General features: G+C 39.7%; 1 protein-coding gene across 1 annotated transcript in view; it reads left to right on the forward strand.

Moving 5' to 3' along the window:
- LOC145404600 (uncharacterized) overlaps positions 1-13672 on the forward strand; it is a 135563-nt gene that overhangs the window by 25622 nt on the left and 96269 nt on the right. The window lies entirely within an intron of this gene.

The following is a 13672-nucleotide window of genomic DNA, read 5'->3' on the forward strand; positions in this document are numbered from 1 at the left end:
ATGGTGAGGGGCACTAACACTGCGCCAACCCACCTGTTGACATATTGTAGGGAACACGTGTGGGTTGGTTATTTGGTTACCACCCAGTGATGTAAATGGTTTCCTGGTTTACAGAAAACCATTAGGGTTGTCACTCTATGTAAAGCCGCCTGAAAAGGAAAGAAGAGATTAGTAACTAATATTTGATACAATTTCTTGTTGAAACTTCCCACATCCCTGTCGGAACTTTTGCTATTATTATTATTATTATTATTAGTAGTAGTAGTAGTATAAACTTTAAAACTGCGATATTTCAAAGCTGTTTGACCTAGAGCCTTCAAACTTGGTCAACTTAGTCGGAGAGCTGTCTGCTTCATTTGGTTAAATATGGTGGCAATCCGTCTCAACCATATCTCCAAATAACATCCAGAGCACAGAAAAGTGAGTTAGGTACGTTATCTCAAGAACCACTTAAGCTTGGAAGCTGAAATTTTACTGCAGTACAGCCTTAAGGCGGACGGAGTGTGGAAAGGAGTTTATTCTAACTGGTTGATTATTCTCTGAGATCGCCTGGGGTCAAAGTTTGGGACTTTTCCGGATATTCCAGATGTCACCTAATTTTCCATGAAAAGGAAGCTAGAGCCACCAAACTCGGAGGACTTGTAGACTACGACGACCTAAGGTGACATGCAAAAGATCAGTGACCTGGACCTCACCTGGGGTCAAAAACTGGAACTTTCCCGGATATTCCAGTTGTCACCTAATTTTTAATGAAGGATTAAATCTAGAGCCACGAAACTTTGTGGACTTATACTGTGGTGACCTAGGATGACAAACACACACACACTCACATCTCGCCTGGGGTCAACAACTGGGACATTTCCGGATGTTCCGGATGTCACTTAATAATCCATGAATGACTAAAGTTAGAGCCACCAAATTTTGTGGACTGTGATGATGTAAGGTGACCTGACCAAGATCAAAGATCAGTGACCTTAACCTCAAGGTCGGTTTGTGACTCGGTTTCTAGAAAGCAATGGCTTTGTGAAATTTTTCTTTATCAAAATCGTCCTTGGACCATTTACCGTGTTCCATTTAATAATATTATTATTATTATTATTATTATTATTGTGCTAACCGTTGCCCTATTTTTTTTTTCAACAGATTTACCGAGAGTCTTTGGTGCAACAGGTGAGGGAAATTCATATATATATATATATATATAAAGACTCTCTCTTTCTCTCTCTCTCTCTCTCTCTCTCTCTTTCTCTCTCTCTCTCTCTGTACATATACACTGCAATAAAAATAGTTCATGATCGTAAGTATACCAAAATCCAAAGAGAATTGTGTGGCTGTTGTCTGAAAAATCATGCTAGACATTACTGCAAAACACACACACACACACACACACACACACACACACACACACACACACACACACACACACACACACACACAGCTGCTAGAAATGATGGTAGGACTTTTGCCACTGTCGAGTGCACAAATCGGTGGGAAAAGGATCAGATTTTTTCTTTTCTGTTTTTTAATCCAGCAACCAGGACAGAAAAGCCAGAGTAAGGTACAGGCAGGGGAAAAAAGCGAAAAACAGTGAACACAAAGAATATTGTAGTTCTCTCCTTGTTGTACTGTTTTGGAAGACTGAGCGATGAATTTTGAAATACTGTGCCTTGTGCTGCGGCCTTTCTTTACGTCTTGTTTGCTTTATTCTTTCTGTTGGTGTTGTTCTTGTTGTCCCAGACTAAAACGTGAACCCGGTGGACTTCAGGCTTAGGTTGTCCTTCTGCAGTCCACCATTCTCCTCTTAGGGGGGATTTGGAAAGCAGTTGAAGGACGTTTGTATAACCGGGCAACGGAGCAGCTCGTTTATATCGATACCACCACGTGAAGGCGTCCCTCTCCAGTACCATTTTGGCTAGTATTCCCATCGGTTAAGGGGGCTCGCTAACACCATTTCCTTAGTGATTTATTTTGAGATATGACTAGTTAATATCCTTTTGTACGTTACCTATGCAGAGTATGGTAATATTGGAAGGATTTTTGTAACACAGAAGAGGATAGCATTGTGTAATAAGCAAAACAAATCGCTTAGGAAAAGATGTTAGGGAGCTTCCTCAACCGACGAGAATACTGACCCTTGACTCTCCCCTTAAGGCTGTGTCTAACCCCTTAATTTCAGTCTATCCCAGGCTGTATAGAAATCTCTCGAGACAGCAAGACTGAAATATAGAATCAGTCCTCGGGCTTAAGAGGTTTTGGCACATAGTTGTTAGAAGTTAGAATTTATTTAACCGCATTATTATTTTCCATGATGCCTCTAATACATCCCTTTAGCAGTGAGATAAATGGAATGAGGTGAGATGGACAGACAAATAAGGAAGAGAAGTAGCGTTGGTGTTGATGTGGATGTGATGGGAAGCGTTAGAGGTACAGTTTGAGATGGTTCGGTCATGTGGAGAAACTGGAGAACGAGAAATTGACTACGAGAGTGTGTGAGAGTAAGATGGAAGGGGAAGTAACGTTTGGTGTTGGTGTGGATATCATGGGAAGAATTAAAAGTACCTTGAGATAATTCGGCCGTGTGGAGAGAATGGAGCGTGAGAGACTGACCAGGAAAGTATATGTGAAAAAGGTGAGTGGGGGAGAGGAAGGGGGAGACCAAGGGTGTGACATTTTGATGGGGTGGAGAGGAAGTAATCAGTGCAGTAAATGATTTTCTGGGCTGCAAAGAACTGCTTATCTTGTCCCTGTAGAGTCACCTGGAGGCAGCATCAGGTGAGTGGATGGTAGGAGCTAAACTTGCATCAGAATTCTTAGTTACATTATGTGACCGAAAGACTGAAAGACCGAAACATTTAAATATAATACTGTACTGGTCTTACTTTCACTCGGCCTAAAACTGTTCTCTCTCCATCTTGAATGCTGAACTGTAACAATCGATTTACACTGGAGTTTGATGCAAGTCACGAATGCATGCCGTGGAAATGAAGTAGGACTGTATGATTGTCTTATTCTGCCTCTGAACTACGTAGAATAAGCTGCAAAAGGACGAAAATCTGGGCCAGGTTAGAAAAATAGTGTAACAGAAGCAACGAATGACTGTTTATGATAGGCCAATACTTAAATAATAATCGTTCGCAGTGAAGAGTTCAGTGTTTGATAATGGCTGGAATTTTACTGAAAGCGAAAAACATTACTTAAAACCCCTTGTGGAGCACTGGGAGAGAGAGAGAGAGAGAGAGAGAGAGAGAGAGAGAGAGAGAGAGAGAGAGCAAAGACAAGGTGGAGGAACAGTGTGGTGAGGAATGTGAGTGAATGCTAAGTGGAGTGGAGGGAGGGAAGCTTAACTGCGAAGGACAGGGCTACATGAAGGCGATTTGTTCTTGGCGCCTGACTATAAATAAACAGATAGGTTTTTGCTTGAATCCTAGGTCCATATTCTCGTCAGTTAAGGAAGCTCCCTAACAACTCTTCCTTAGCGATTTATTTTTGAAGACGGCTGGTTAACATCAGCTGACAGTTATTTATGTAGAGTATGGTGGTATTTGAATGATTTAATTGAAAGAGGAGAGAGCAGTAAGGAGCAATAGGCAAAATAAATCGCTTAGGAAGAGGTGTTGGGGAGCTTCCTCAATTGACCTTCTTACGACCTCTAATCCTCACTAATCTCTCTCACTCTGCCCCCACAGCCAGCACCGGACCGAGCCTATGGGAACCTCACCCTTCAAGTCGTAGCTGCTGCCTTATGTACGCACACAGTAAGGCTGTTTGGGGCTTACACACACACACACACACACACACACACACACACACACACACACACACACACACACACACACACACACACACACACACACACACACACACACACACACACACACACACACACACACACACACACACACACACACACACACACACACACACACACACACACACACACACACACACACACACACACCGCTCGCTGGTGCAGTGGTAACGCTCTCGCTTGCCAACTGGTGGACGAGAGTTCGCGCCTCGCTCAGGTTGCGAAAAAGTTTCACTGACAAGGTGGGTGGTTACTGTCCCCCTTGAGCAAGGGGACGGGTGTGTGCGTGTGTGAAGGTCACAGCCTTGCCCTTAGATCGGACTATATGAGCTCTCAGCTCCCTTCCGGGAGGGTAAAAGCTGACGATCACGACCATCAAGTGATCATGACCGACCCGGTGAATTACACACACACTTAATGCTTCCCACGCATATTTTAACCCCTCTACTGCTTCTCACACACTAATCCCTTCACTGCCATCACACTCATTTTAACCCCTCCACTTCTAGGACCATTGTTTCATTAGGCTACTACTAGACTACCAAACTTAGAAAAGCTCTCTCGTTGTGAATGGGTTAATGAATGCTTTAGCCAGCTCCTCCAGTTAGAAAATTCGTTCACTCTAACCTCTTCACTATAATGATTTAATAACCAAGAATACCACAATGCTGGTTTAGTTATTTCCAACACTTACAGTTTCAGACAGAGATTTTTCCCTTCATTTTAAAAGGTCTTTCCTCAACCCTTCACTACGAGAGGAGTTTCTGCATTATTATCGTTCTGTATGAAAGTGATTTTACTCAGAAGAGACTATTCAAATTTTTTCAAGCAAGGTAGAAGGAACCAAAGACTGGAAGCCCACAAGACTGTTCTCTCCAACAGAAAGAGAGAGAGAGAGAGAGAGAGAGAGAGAGAGAGAGAGAGAGAGAGAGAGAGAGAGAGAGAGAGAGAGCAAAAAACAGTGACTTATTGCGAGGCTTTTCTATCTATCTATCTATAACCAAGCCCCATAATCCCGTAAGGGGTGGCCGTTTATCTCTGAGTTAATTGTTTTACGGTGATGGGTACTAATTCTCCGTCAAACCACTTGCTAACACGTAGGGAACACGTATGGATTGGTTTTATGGTTACCACCCAGAGTTGTAAAAGGTTTCCTGGCTTACAGGGAACCATTAGGCTTATCACTCAATGTAAAGCACCTGAAAAAGGAAGACGAGTAATAAAAAGCGACAGGAAAGATGAGAGAAATAGGAAGACAGGAGGGAAGACATTGAAAAAGAATGATAAAGGTGAGAGAAGAAGTAGACAGCACTACATCATGTGAGTGGATGATGGTCGCAACCACCTGATGAGGCTCTTGCTGTTGAAATTTGACTTTATATTTTACTACTGCAACTAACACCGCTGATATATATTTTTATTTTTACAGTCTCTTGTTCCTGAGCTTGTGGTGGCCTCCGGGAGTGAACCTGTGAGTGTGGACTGGTAGAATGACACCTCTTAATGAAAAAGTTGCCTACTGGGGAGAGGCAACAGTTTGGGTCAGACTTGGGCCTTGTGGGTGTCGTTTCCTCACCACCACCAAGACCTCTCATCCCCGTTCACTGCTTAACACCTTCACTACAAGCTGCCTGGTGGTCTAGTGGGTTAAGGGCACCAGTTTGTGTGAGTCATGAGGTTTGAATCGACAAGTGGGGGCTATACATTTTACAGCCAGATTAGTATCGTTCCACCAGGAGTACAGGCCAGTCACTTCCCCTTAACCCTATCCACATGGTGACGTACTGTGTATATTATTCTTGCTGTTACCAAAATTTTTATGTCCTTACGAGCGATTTTTTGCACATGGAAGGATACTCGTACGCTCGTCTCTCCTCATTTTGTGGATCAAATACACTGTGTTATTACCTGGTTACTAATTTCAGCCATTTCACCGATGTCTTTTCGAAACTGAATTGAAATTATTTGCAGCAACAAGATAGTATTGAAAGTATAACTGGATCAGAGTCAAAGAGTTAATGCAAACAACTTCTAACCCATTCGCTACATGTCCTCTAAGATAAATGAATTCGTATGGTGACAAGAAAAATACAGTGAAATAGACAGGTAGTGTAATGAAGTTGATATGTGCTGCTGGAAACTGAGTGAACTGTGTGCCAAGCCTCTCCACGCTCTTGATCAGTGAAGTCAGTGTTATAATGTCAGTAATTTCTCTGTTGTTCTGCAATTTATCTGAAAGTGAAATTTCTGAAAACCTCTTAATATGGAAGCATGTGTCCTTTTAAAACACTTATCACAGTTTTTATTAATGTTGATGAACTGTGTGTGGTTGTCTCAGAGATGTTTGCAACTGTTCAAATGTGATTTAGTGTATGGGAGTCATTTCTTACTGTATCAGTCATTATTTCAACTTAGTAACGAGGTGTGTTCGCATTCAGTACACCTTAAAATCAAGAAACTTAAATCACCCAATATTCAACACGACATACGATGAGATTTGACAGCCATAACACTGAGTGTGAAGATGTATGCCATTTATGAACATCATCTGTACATTCAGCAGTGAGGTACAGAAGCCAAATATACCTCATTCCCATCATAGGTTTAACAGTAAGTCAGTTCCCGATGTCTGACAATCATTTATTCAACAGTTATAAGCATTAGATGTGGTCAGCCTGTACACCATTTTTCAGAGCACGTTCAACATTGAGATGGAAAAGCCAAATACGCCTTACTATCGTCATGGGTTTAACAAATGACTCTCAGAAGCTGGGGATTAGCTTCCACCTCCGCAGTTTCAGTTCCAGTAATGAGGCTGTCATATTGGTATTGGTCATTCAGTCCATAGACAGGTTTATAAGATGTATCATACGTTCTAAGCTGCTTGGTGGTCGAGCATCTAAGGCACCAGCTAGGGTGAAAACTGAGGGGTGCATACATCGATCTGACTCACATAAAAGTCAATGAAGATTTTCCGATCAAGACATGGAACTGCCAGGGGCGTGGGCCAGTCACCTGCCCATAAATGTTTTGAACTATAGTAGCCTAGTCTCAGGCATGTACAGTTCTAAAGGGGAAGTGATGATCTGGCTTTATCATCACCTATTATGGTATGTTCTTAGTTATGAGTGCGTGTGTGTACAAGTTCCTCTCCTCCACAGTTCTAGTATCTAGGACTTTCAAGATCACCCTAACACCTGTTTAGTATAATATAGCAGACTTTCAAAACCATAATGACACTAGAAATGTCTCTTTATGCTGAGATATATACGTGAAAGGCACTGGATAGTAACGGAAACAAGGAGGTTCTTCAAGGCGTTAGACCACAAAGAATAGGGTTTTTAAAAGGGTATTGGTGCACTTTCTGTGCCCTAATGGGATCTGAAACGTGTTGTGGTTGCAGGATTGCCCGTATCTGGTAATATGCTTATACCAAATACACTGGATAAAAAAGAACAAGAAAAAAGAAGTAATATATGCATTCTTCAAGGGACTTTAATGCAAGGTGAGACCACTGGAATGGGCACTAGTATGCATTGCTTGCTGCAAGTGGATTTTGGTATTGTGTCTCCTCTGAATGTATAAATCAAAGATACTGAGCAGACTGGGTTCATTTACTAGTTACAGTGCAATGCTAAGAGTACTGAAAGGACTACTGATGAATGATAGGTACTGTAAAGGATTTGGGAGGCTGTAAATATTAGAATGTCTCGTCAGGATGTATACACCAAAAATTCAAGAAAATTCTTGTAAACAGTTAGAATGAAAAGGTGAAAATTATTAACAATGATATTTTTTTTTGTAATACTGAATCTGAAAACTGTAATTGTTATATTTGTCTGTTTCTGATGGAATACCGGTACTGAAACATAATTAGATATTGGGTGAAGAGTGGAATGTGTCAGTATTTTAAACCATCTGAATGCAAGGCTAAGGATACTGAATATTGTGTTGATATAGGTGTTTGATAATGAATCTGAAAGCTTTAATTATAATATGAAGGTTTTGTAATCTCAAGATGTTTGTTCAAAAATTCTGGGCCAAAAAGAAACAATGAGATTTTTTAAACAGAGAATGCAAAACTAGGAGTACTAAAAGGTATACTTGTGTTATTATGCTTGCAGGGTAGCCTGGAAGTATTATGTGTTTGGTACTGTCTTTGGCTAATATGTCTTTTAGCAACATTATGTATACAGTATATATATATATATATATATATATATATATATATATATATATATATATATATAGTGGTAGGTGGGGGCGCTCACCATCCACTCACTTGATGTAGTGCTGCTCTCGGGTGTCTGCCCTTTCCTCTCCTGCATCCTTCTCTTCTTCCATCCTCTTCTGTCTTTCTTTCCTTCATTCGTTCCTTGTCTTTCTGCCTACGGTTGACTTTACACTCCCTCTTCTGTCTTTCCTACCTTCATTCTTTCCTCTTCCTTCTGCCTGTGGGTGGCTCTACACTGAGTGACAAGCCAAATGGTTTCCTATATACCATGAAACCATTCACTACGCTGGGTGGTAACCATATAACCAAATTTTGGCGCCTGGTGGTTTAATGGGTAATTGTTGGGCTCCAGTCGGATTGAGCCGGTGAAGATTTATATCCAAGGGATGGTTAGGGTTGATTGCTCATGTAATGCCACTCAGGGATGAGTGAGGCTGGTCACTCTCATCTTAAATGTCGGGGCCAACTGCCTAGCCCCGGGCTCCTACGCTCCTCATGGGGCAATGTAGGATTGGATGATGGATGGATATATATATATATATATATATATATATATATATATATATATATATATATATATATATATATATATATAAAACTATCGGATGGAACTTCACCAAATGTGGAATGAAAACCATCAAAGGAACAAGTGAATAGCCTTTGAATTCAATCAGTAGATTGAAAAAGGGCAAAGGTCAAGGTCATGAAAATGTTTATTACAATTCTTTGGAATGAGATTAAATTTTGTTAATGACTGAATAATATCACAGGAACAAGTTAAGACATTGTGGACAAAAATGGTCAATGGTCAAAATCACAAGGCAAGGTCAAAGGTTTGACACTTGGAAAGACTGTTTCAGTAACAAATACATAGGACGTGAGTGTTTTCAGTATCACATATGGAGGGTGTGGGTGCTGCAAGCTGTGGTTATTACAGGAATGTCTCATTTTGCCAGAATCTATATGACAGATGATAGGTCCATGGAAGGACTCTTGATTTATTAGAATGCAGAGCAAAGATTACTGAAAAGTTACAAGTGTAGGTTATATTTTGTGAGTGAGTCAGAATGCTTTAATTATTATAGGAATGTCTTGTCATGGCAGGATTTATACACCAATGACCACTAGTAAAAGAGGAACAAGGAAGTTCTTTGTATGAGAATGAAAACATAAGTATACTGAAACCTTACTGATGTAGTTTGAGCTTTATAAATCATTTCTGAATGCTGTGATTTTATAGGAATGTTTATTTTCAAGAGTCAAACGCCTTATATATTAGTTACTGTAGAAATAAGAAGGTTCTGTATAGTCAGACTGCAGATCAGAGGATGTTGAAAAGGCTTTTGTTGTGTACCAGATTTTGTAAAATGAATCAGAATGTTATCATAGGTGTGTCTTGTATTGTCGAGATTCATACACCAAAGAGATAAAGTGAAATTTGAGAATAAGTTAGGATCGTGAAGGATTAGACTACAAAGCTGTAAGACTGAAAGTAGTAATTTGATTTCCTGTGTTTTGCAAGTGAAAGTTATATCTTTACTGTCAATATCTAATTGGCAAAGATAATGGACAAACTAGGAACGATTTTTTTTTTTTTCACAGAGTTCAAAAAATGTACTGAGAAGCTGTTGGTGTGGTTTGTGTTTTGTTAATGAATTTGAAAGCTTATAATATTGAGATTTATAACTTCCCTTCGCCCACTCCCATTGTGAACCGGTTAATGATGGATAAATTTTCAAACCAATCTAGTCTTCCCTTACCTGAAAGAAATCATGTACACATATAGCAAAAGAGGAAGACGAAGAAGAAGAAGAAGAAGAAAGATGAGGAGGATGAAGAAAAAAAAAAAGATGAGGACGATGCAGAAGAAGAAAAAGGATGGTGAGGATGAAGAAGAAGAAAAGATAATGATAAAGAAAAAAACAGAAAGGAAAGGAAAGAATAGAAAGGAGAAAGAAGAAAAAAAAAGGTAAAAAATGGCAGATATCGTAAAAAGAAAGAAAGAAAAACAGACACCTTTTAAAAATCTTTAGTTATGTTGCTCGGAACTGCTTCACTCCATGTCATAAACGTCATCCCTTCACAGTAATGGTGTCCTTTCTGTTTTCCTTCTGCAACATCCATACGATTTATTCAGAATTTCATCAGACTTTTCGAACTGTAGGGGTGAGATAGAACCTTTATTAACCCCATCACTATTTATATCCCTCTCCTAAATTCAGACTTATTTATTTATTGACCTGTTTTTTTTTTTTTTTAAGACTGGCTTTTCGTACTAGTAAGCTGGGTATGGGAACAGTATTCATTAACCTCTTCACCTGTAGACGCCCGTATTCTCGTTAGTTAAAGAAACACTCTAACACATCTTCCTAAGTGACTTATTTGGCTTATTACACCTTTCCTTTTTTTTTATTTGTATGTTATATAAATCCTTCAAACATTGCCATACTCGTCATAACGTACAAATGGATATTAACAAGCAATATCCAAAAATAAATCGCTAAGGAAAAGGTGTTAGGGACCTTCCTTTTCCGACGAGGATACGGGCCTATTAAGTCTCTCTTAAGTCGCATTAAACAGTCAAATGGTAAGAAGATTTAAATGAATAAGACAGCTCCGTACTGGAACTAAGAAAGACAATAATTTTATGATGCTGAGGTTCAATCATCCATAAGAATACCTACTGCACGCAATATTCGAACTTGCATTCAGGCTCCAATTTTACTGCCAGGTGAACGGGGCCAAGAGAGAAACTGATTTTACCGAACAGCCTGGCCGGACAGAGAACTGGAGATCTTTTAAACGCACGCTTTCCAGGCACCTCTAAATGAACGGATCTTGAAAATAACTTTTTTTTTTTTTTTTTTTTTTTTTTTTTAAGGAACAATCTTGTGGGCTGCTAATCCATTCTTTCTTGGCAAATAAAGTTTCTAGCTGGATATCATACAGTCAAATACTATAAACCCTTCGCTTCCCTTTCCTCTGTCTCACTGCTATTTTCATAGTTTCTTAAATGTGACAAAGTGAACAAAGCTGCATATTATCACTCGCAGATGAATAATTACAAGCAAGCATAGAGAAGAGATTTTTACGTTAAGCTGAAATATGTGCAGCTTGACACGACCCGGCCCGGACTGACACGACAAGGCACGACCGAGATGGTTTTCAGAAGCTAATAACTTTTCTACTGGGTGAGATGTAGAAGAGATTCTTTCAGCAGGTAGTAGATACATTCAATAATATTTGTTTTCAGCTATATATTTACTCAAAAAAAAAAAAAAAAAAAAAAGGAATCCCAGCTTTCTAAGGGACAGTACCGAGGGCTTCAATTTACAAGATCCACAATGAAATCGAATTAAAACAGATTTCCTGTTGTAACAATATGTTTTCTTGCATGAATTCAAACAATTAAATGTGGGATATTACATGCATAATTTTACATGAACGTTTTTTTCCTATGTTTAGGGGTTGAAATCAGCAAGGGTAATCGCCCCATTTCTGGGTTTTATTATTCGATCAAGAGCCAAGTGTTTACCGACTCAGTTCGTTGACACGTCAAGTCGGGAGCAGAGAAGTGAACATTGCGCGTGTGATAAATGCTACGGCGCGTCGCTATATGCACATCCTGGAAGAAAACATGAGAGAGTGAGAAAACGTGAGAAAGTAAATATTTTATCTCAATTATTCTTCTGTTATTGTTCAACTACCTCACCAGAAATGCTGAAAGTTTAGATCAAGATGAAATTATGATGATAGGCGTATGTACTGTACAAACTCGGTCTGGCTCATGTGCTCACAAAGCGCACTTTACTGGTAATATGCTTGTCAGTTCACTACATCACAATGACGCGTCTATGAATGTGACGTAGTGGATGAAGCTGCTTATTAACATACATAGATGAATAACAATATGCATCTCAGTGCAGTACGTCACAATGAAACGTCTGTCTATAAATCTAGCCATTACATTGAGGCAAAAGAGGCTAAAGGAGTGTAGAATTTATACCGCCATACCTAATATGTTCCTGATACGTCTCTCTCTCTCTCTCTCTCACACACACACACACACACACACACACACACACACACACACACACACACACACACACATAGTAAAAAAAAGCCGTTGGGAAGAGGTGCTGGGGAAGCCTGCTAACTCTGCCAAAATTTCCATTCCTTTCACGACGATATATACTTTTTTTTTTTTTTTTTAAGATTTTATTCAACTTAGGAAGGAGCGACGGTGATAAGGGGTTAAGGTAATTTAGAGCTAAGCCTTTCAGTTCGAAAAGTCTCACCTTAGTTGAAGAAAATCGTCTGATAATATTAAAAAAGAGAGAGAAATATACGATGTGGATAATAAAAACAAGTGCCTCTTTCTATCAATATCTATGTCTGTGTTAGAGAGCAAAGGTTTGGTTTATGGATGAGACAGGATGTAATAATAATAATAATAAAAGTAATAATAATAATAATGTTAGCAATCGGCTTTTGTTTGTCTCCCCTGCGATTCTTGTGGTTTCTATTTTTTTATATCTGTGCTCTAGCCTTATCTAATCGGAGTCTCCTTACGAGTCTGTGTCGGAATAAAGAGTAAATATTAAGGTGACATCATTATCCTTTTCTACATGGAGATTTTGTATACTTGTAAGAAATAGTTGGTGGTAGGTGAAGGCGCCCACCATCCACTCACACGATGTAGCGCTGTGATAAGCCAGGAAACTTTTTAGTACATTGGGTGGAAACCACGTAACCGAACGACGACTAATGGTCTTGTGCAGAGGTCCCAAAGCTTTTCCTGACTATTTCCCACATTTACCATAAAATTTCCGATGATCCCCCCCCCCCCAACTCCCAAATGTGTGCATTTCCCCTCTTCCACCAGGGAATTACTGATAATCGTTCTAAATTCTAGAGGCATCCACTTCCATTCAGCGGATCTTGAATTTGGCTCTCTCTTATATTTTGTTTTTCTCTTGGAAGGAACATTTTTGCGGGCTCGTTGCCTTTGGTTCCTTCTTCCTCACAAAAAAAAAAAAAAAAAAAAAAACTTCAACACGTAGCGGCAAAAAATCGGGCAGTTTTATGAAGAATATTACAAAGTTTTGGGATTATTTTTGAGATCTTGTTTTATGCACTGTACCATGATAATTACCTGTGGACCCAAATTCTGACCTTATTCTGAAAAAGCACAGATTAAAAGCTAACCAGCATTTGCCCATAAGTACCAAATCTGTAACTAGCAACACATCAAAAGGGGTACCTGGGCCTCCTCGGTTTTATCTCTGAATTATCACCTGTTTGGGAACCCCTGGTCTAGTGAGTTAAGGCGCTTTAACCGGATGAGGCTGGAAGGGTTGACATGCAAGAGTTGGGAAGGGTTTATTGATCATATAATGCAACTCAAGGGCGAGATAGGCTGGTCACCCTTGCCTTAAATAAAGGAACCAAGAAGCCTAGTTCCGGATCCCTGGACAGACAGATAAACAGATAGATAAATGTGTAGATAGTGAGCCAATTTTCTTCTCACCCTTTACCACAACCCCCTGGCCTCAGGGAAGTCGTAGGAAAGGGCTCAGGGTGGTGTTATACAGCAAGTAACTATGAAGCTTTCGTAACACCTAATCCTT

This window comes from Coenobita brevimanus, chromosome 64 (genome assembly GCF_032717465.1).
Source record: "Coenobita brevimanus isolate Jiangsu-jjx chromosome 64, ASM3271746v2, whole genome shotgun sequence".
In the NCBI taxonomy this organism is placed as follows: Eukaryota; Metazoa; Arthropoda; class Malacostraca; order Decapoda; family Coenobitidae; genus Coenobita; species Coenobita brevimanus.